The sequence below is a fragment of the Salmo salar genome, chromosome 14, assembly GCF_965601325.2.
Source record: "Salmo salar chromosome 14, fSalSal1, whole genome shotgun sequence".
NCBI classification, from domain to species: Eukaryota; Metazoa; Chordata; class Actinopteri; order Salmoniformes; family Salmonidae; genus Salmo; species Salmo salar.
The window spans coordinates 83,612,517-83,618,351 of NC_138304.1; positions in this window are offsets into that span (position 1 = coordinate 83,612,517).

Consider the following 5,835-nt stretch of genomic DNA (forward strand, 5'->3'; position numbering starts at 1 on the left):
CACGTGCCACGCTGCATCTTGGTCACCTCTCTACGACGATCGTTACAGTGATAGACTGCATCCAATTTGCTGAGTAGAGTGTTGGAGGCTATTTTGTAAATGACATCGCCGAAGTCAAGGTACGGTAGGATAGTCAGTTTTACGAGGGTATGTTTGGCAGCATGAGTGAAGGATGCTTTGTTGTGAAATAGGAAGCTGATTCTAGGAAACAAAGGAAACACTTTGAAGTTTGTGGAAATGTGAATTGAATGTAGGAGAATATAACACAATAGATCTGGTAGAAGAAAATACAAAGAAAAAAACTACAGTTTTTTCTTTCTACCACCATCTTTGAAATGCAACAGTAAGGTCCCACATCTAGCCCTCACTCTGGATGTAATTCCGATGGTGTCCACAAGATGGCAGCAGTGTATGTGCAAACAGACAACGAATAACTTGAAGTAAGAACAAACTACATGACATTTAGTGTGAAGTCACCCAGGTACATTTGGGCAAATCGTGAAGGAGACATTTACATTCACATTACATTTTCTGCAAGAATATCGTCAAATCTGTATACTTGGACTTTGATTTAGCTTTTCCAGTATTAGTAGCCATATTATACGTTCAACATTTGCAAAACACACAGTTTTCATAACTTCATACCTCTCCATATTTTTAGAATTTTTGTCCAAAAGGAAAAGACTTGCTGTCGCACAAGGTTAGCAGCTACAGATTGCGACAGATACGGGGTTACTGGATACTCACATAAAGCCCAGCTCATTGGCTATCTAGCTAGCTTTGTTCGACCCCGATTGGTGCTTATTTGACAAAGATACAGTTGATCAAGTGAAGACCGCCCGCGTCTCTGATCAAATTTGGTGTCCTATAGGATATACTACACCCCTAATGATATAGTGAAGTCTGGTTACGTTCTAGGATCTCTGAGGAATAAATATGAATGGGATTTGACTGGTTGAAACAACGTTTAGGGTTAAATTTTCACAGATTCCTTTCTTTGCAAATTGAACGAGTGGAAATACAAAATCGATCGTGCGTGCTATATGGACCTTTTTAGGATATGAAAAAGGATTTTATCTAACAAAACGACACTTCATGTTATCTCTGGGACTCTTTGGATGATAAATCAGAGCAAGATTTAAGAATGTAAGTACACATTTCACCTTCAGAGGTGAATGTATCAAACCTATCGCAGTGAAAAAAGTGTTTTGTTGTTTGGAGCTCTCCTCAAACAATAGCGTGGCATTTTTTTTCGCAGTAATAGCTACTGTACATTGGACAGTGCAGTTATATTAACGAGAATTTAAGCTTTCAGCCGATATAAGACACTTATATGTACCGACATTTGTTGTTTCTCTAAAATGTGCGATCGTGACACAAGGCGCTGCATGATTTACAACTGTCCCGTTGGCAGGACGCCTATCCCTAAGAAGTTCTTAACTGACTTGCCTAGTTAAATAAAGGTAAAATAAATAAAACATATACATATATTGTTCAGTAGTTCACCACCATTACGTTCCCAAATCAGCTGAGTTATTGTACAGTAAATTCAATAGGCTTTGGTTTGAAACACTTCATTCTGCATCAAAACTGGAATGATTAGATGATTTCTTCAATGTGGGTTTCAACGCTTGATTATTGTACACACTTAATAGCATAGAGGTGGAGCTACTCGCTTGTCTTTGTTTTACTCTGTGTCTGTGTGTTTACTGTTGCTTTCTTGTTGTATGTATTCGGATGCAAATTAGAACTCATAACAGCATAAATATTGTCACCCGTGGAACATCAGGGAAGCTCCTTATTACATAATAGACGTTGATTTCTTTCTCTCCTCAGATTACTGGTCACATGTCTCTGAGGCAGAGGCAGGAAACTGGGACCGAGGCGAGGCGATGCTGGGTAAATGTGTTCCAGGCGATGGATGGTGGTTCCCCTCTCTGCTCTCTCTGTGTTTTGGTCATGATTAGTCTGTAATCAGCAAAGAACAAACTGATTATTAGCTTTGCGCCACTCAACTCCCTTCAGGGACTCTGCTCTCTCCCTGTATTTCATCTCCCTCTCTATCTCTTTCTCTATCCTCTCCCTCTCTCCCTTTCAATCTCCCTCTTTACCTCTTTCCCCCTCTCTCTATCTCTTTCTCTATCCCCTCTATCTCTCTTCCTTTCTCTCTCTCTCTCTCTCTCTATCCCTTTGTCTATCCCCTCTCTCTCTGTATCTCTCTCTTCTCCTTAATCATTGGTATTTCCATATGTCAGTGGCGCCTCTCTCTATCTCCCCCCTCTCTCTCTCTCTCCCCCTCTCTTACCGCTCCTTAATCATTGGTGCAACATATCACCTGATTACACCTCAAAGTCTGATTACTGCTTGACGCCTGATGCATGGGCCTGACTTACAAGTCAACAGAACCCAGGGATAGGACAATTTTTCATCCCAAAGCTTCCTCACACAGCTATCTGGTCCTGTGGGGTGAATGTCGCAAATCTGTCCAAACACACACATACTATGCATACTATGGCATCCCTGTGCAAAATGTTGTGGGTAAAACAGTATTGCTTTTGCACATTTCAATAACGTGTGAACAGGAAAATAATGAATACCATCTCTACCCATTTAAAATCTTAAAGTCTCCTGTTTAGCCTCAGCTCAGTGGGCTAACACATTCCCCAGTTCCATTATACATGTAAATGGGGTTTATTGACCCATCCAGCCACGTCATGTTCATGGTATCACCTGGATGGTACAACTTTGCTATTCAACCACCTAATGAATCACCCTATAACTGGTGTTACTCTGGACTGGTACCAAGGAGAAGAGCAGGCGGTTCAGCACACTTGATAAATCACCCGCGGTTCCAGGCAGCCGCGTACGGCACCGAAGGATTTTGAACAGAACACAACTACCTACTGTATGAAGTGGAGAAAATCAATGACAGTGTTGACCCGGGTGGCGTCTCAGAATCCTGCGACTCAGAGTAATACAGTTTTTCAAATGGTGACCTCTTATGGGAAACATGAAGTGGGGATGGAATTCAGTTAGTGTGCACTTGTGAAGCCCTGAAGTGTTGCCTTTTTACAGGAGCAAACTGAGAATAGAAACTTGTGTAGAACTGCCATTACATTTAAACTGTGTTGGTCTTCAATGTGAAAGTATACTGTAGGTTGCCTATTATTATCACAGTTTTCAGCCTTTTGAATTATTACGAATGATAACATTAATTTACATCTCCAATGATGCACAATTGCAATGGAAATTCAGCGCGCCATGACTGAATTCCGTCTGAAACTTTAAAACCACACAAACTCAAGGGAAAACACCCATCTCAACTTTGACGGGTCCTTTAAATGTCCCCGAAGAAGTACGTCCCCCACGCCAATTTTCTCTTTAAAATTACAGCTATCTAGGATCAACTAAATGAAATCTCGATGGCATAAAGGTTATGCATTATTCTCTCTTAGAGAAGCTCATCGAGGTCCCACGGCACTCCTTCATTACCGAGCAGATTGATCAGAAGATGGAGAGACGCTCTATTGAATCTAAATGACTTTCCCGAAGCTCATTGGCTCCCAGCTAGAAGTCATTAATACCTCAGTCTCCTGGTGTCTAATAATATGGACCACCAAAACCATCAGCTTCATATTGACAAGTTTAACATGTCAATTGGATGTTGTTTTTTTTTAAGATGATGCCCACAGTGGGATTTAATAAGGAACGTCTACTTTGCTCAGTGTAGTAGAGGTGGTGAAGTTCAGTTGACATAAGCTATCACCAACTTTTATCTTTCTTCTGTTTGTCTGCTTTGGAGTTGTCCTTTCACAGTTATTCTTGCCACCTGAACACAGAAAGAGAGACGGGAGCATCCTCAGCATATCGGTTATAGCAAAGGATCACTGAAGCAAGGACTCCTCAGAAAATGTACTTCACACAATTCATCCTTAATTAATTTCGGAATTGACATTTCCTCCTAATTGTAAGGAGTGCAAATATACTATGGGACGATGAAGGGCCTATATTGCCTTCAATAATCATACAGTACCGGGAATGTAATTATATTATATTTACACAACCAGGGTGTTATTTGCTTTGTTCCTAGGCATCTTATTACTGTGTGGACTCTGCATTGTTAATTATGCAGAGAAAATGAGTAGGAGCTGCTGCTTGCCTGCAGCCAGAAAATCAACCGACTACTTAGAGATCTAATACATTCTAATCTCCTCTCTGCGTCTTAAACAAATGTCTATTCACTCGGCTGGTTCTGATTCGCTGCTGCAGCCGTGAGGTTAGTTCTGATTCGCTGCTACAGCCCCTAGGTTAGTTCTGATTCGCTAGCTGCAGCCTCAAGGATTCTGATGTAAACTGGCCCCGGGCTCTAGAGCTCCAGATTCCCGTCAGCACACAAACTAACATGCCACTGCCTACTGCCTAATTTCCTCTCAGCAGAATAACCGCTTTCGGTCTGTGTAAATACAATTAATCAGGAAGTAGGAAGTATTTAATTTCCTGTGGCATGATTAGGCCAGAGTTAAAGTTTCTTTATTATTCAAAAGAGAGCAATGATGCAATGGGCTACAGTTCATGGGTAATGAATGCAAGAGGCATTGTGTGCAGAAACATGACCCACCCACTCTATTAGATTAAGATTACCAAAATGGAAGAAGAAGAAGAAGAAGGTCCATTGGAAATGTGAATTCTGCTTTGTGCCATCTTCCTGGAGCTCTATTAGTCCATTCCAGCCTGGACCAAGGGAACTCTGCTCTCCAACCCCACAACACAAGAGCCAGGGAGTTAGGCTGCACAGAGCAGAGGCACTGGCCCACAGACCAGGACTAACTTCCATTTGGGAGTAGGGCTACGCCAGCTCCTAAAACCGTTAAGACTGACATTTGGACAGATTAGCCTTTTTTCTGTATTTTTGTATGATTTATTTTCTGAAGCCTCAACCTCAGCCTTAAGCCTGAAGCTTCCCCTTTTCTCTCTGCCAGATATGTCTCTCTATTCGTCCCTTGTCCCTGTACATCCTCCAAATCTGAAGAACTTTCAGACAAAGTCTTCATAGGGGTCTGCTTGTCCTGCTGTGGAAAAAGCAAACAGCACTTATCCTGTACATGGACGCTTCATATAAAACTGGTGCCTGAGAATTATTTGGGATTCAAGATTTGTAACTTTTTAAAACTGGGTGAAGGGGTGAACATGTCCACATTCTAGAGCGTAGCAGAATTCTACACTCAACAATCACGGTCACAGCTAAATTCTACCATCTTTAGTTCCAAGTGCAGCCAAATGGTGTGAGATGCAGTAATTTAGTTTTCTGTGCTTTTATCTATCAACTCCAGTGGCTTTGGGTTTTTGAGTAGCCGCCTGCTGTTAGCTGTGTCTTAGAGGCCTCCACATGCTTCTTTGCTTTCCTCTTCTCTCTCCGCCTCTCCGGCTGCTCTATTAGCTCATTTGTTTGTTCCTAAAAAGGAGATGCACAACGTGATAAAGCACTCTTATCAAGGTTAGGGATGTCATTTATTAACTTTTGAGGACATCTTCATATTAGCTTCAAGATGTCTGCTTATCTGTTCCACTACTTTATTAGCACACAGACACAGACACAGTCACACTCACCCCGCCGCCCCCTCTGCTCTAAAAAAGATAAGCTCATGCTGCCCAATTGTGCTTTAAAGATTCATTACTATCAGAGTAAAAAATCCATCTGTTCATTTTGCCATTGCTGTAAATCTGCAAGCTGAAAGATGTCACACAGAGATTTCATGTAATCTATTAGTTTCAATTAAAATGTAAGTGAGTCTTTTCAATAGCTTTTTAGGCAGAGCATTAGATGAAAACAGACTG